At 44.5% G+C, this 1,073-nt stretch overlaps 1 pseudogene; it reads left to right on the top strand.

Moving 5' to 3' along the window:
* Nucleotides 1-334: 334 nt before the first annotated feature.
* On the top strand, nucleotides 335-461 carry LOC134899811 (U2 spliceosomal RNA; annotated as a pseudogene).
* The last annotated feature ends 612 nt before the right edge of the window (nucleotides 462-1,073 follow it).

The following is a 1,073-nucleotide window of genomic DNA, read 5'->3' as shown; positions in this document are numbered from 1 at the left end:
CAAGTGGTTAAATGTGGCCTAAGTCCTGTTCTATTTACCAATTATTACATGTTAGTTGCAAAATAATAATGTACATATTTTTCACAACTTAAAAAACAAACAAACATAGTGACTTTCATTATTATCAGAAATGTGTGTAAACACATTTGGTTACTCACGTAGCCAGACAAGAGTCGCCGCTGTCAACTCTACATTGAGCAGCTAGAGCGTCATCTAGGCCGACAGTAGTAGGTGTGCAAAACCTAGATAGAACAGCAGGTATGGAGGTGCAATCTCCATGATTGTGTCAGCATATGTTTCGGGCACTGCACTTTCCTCGGCCCCATTTCGGGCTATCGCTTCTAGGACTTTTGGCTAAGAGCAAGTGTAGTAAAAATCTGTTCGTATCAGTTCAATATCTGATATGTCCCTTATCTGGGAGACATAGGGGTATATGCAATTGCGGTCGAATTGCGCCTTTTTTTCGTCCGTTTAAAAATTCGCCTGTACTCGACAGCCGCAGCCCTGCCGCCGGGACCATGAATTCACCATATGCAATGCAAAACGGATTCGACACTCCCCTTGGCGGATAACGGACCAATCGGCGAGTAGTGGGCGTCCTGAATTCGACTTCCCGCCGTTTGCAGCCCTTTATTATTAGGGCTTGTTTGCTGCGTGCTCAGCAGCCATTTTGTGAACCTGCAGAGAGGTGTGAGGAGGTGCAGAGCTAGCAAATTGGTTGTTTGCTGTGGTATCGTTTGGACACCCAGCAGGCTTTATTCCAGGACAGACAGGAGGATACCTGTTACCCCGGAGGAGAGTCGTTTTTGGAGCTATTACTAGAGTAAAACCGAATCCGCTCATCACTAATTTGTAGGTAAGTACCACATGTGGGTCTGGTGTTGCATGTATGTGTTTGTGTAGTGGGGGTTGCCATGAGGTGTACATGGGGTGTTTGGGTATGTGTGCAGGTATGTGTATAGCTCCTGCTTGTTTTGCTGCATTTTTTTGTGGAGTTTTGTGTTTTGGGGTAGTTTTTCACTTTTTTTTTCTTCTTAAAATGACTTTTTGGGTCATGCTTTTGCATTGGTGTA

Source organism: Pseudophryne corroboree, chromosome 3 (genome assembly GCF_028390025.1).
Source record: "Pseudophryne corroboree isolate aPseCor3 chromosome 3, aPseCor3.hap2, whole genome shotgun sequence".
In the NCBI taxonomy this organism is placed as follows: Eukaryota; Metazoa; Chordata; class Amphibia; order Anura; family Myobatrachidae; genus Pseudophryne; species Pseudophryne corroboree.
The sequence above is the reverse complement of the archived record's forward strand: the minus strand, read 5'-3'. Positions and strand labels throughout refer to the sequence as shown.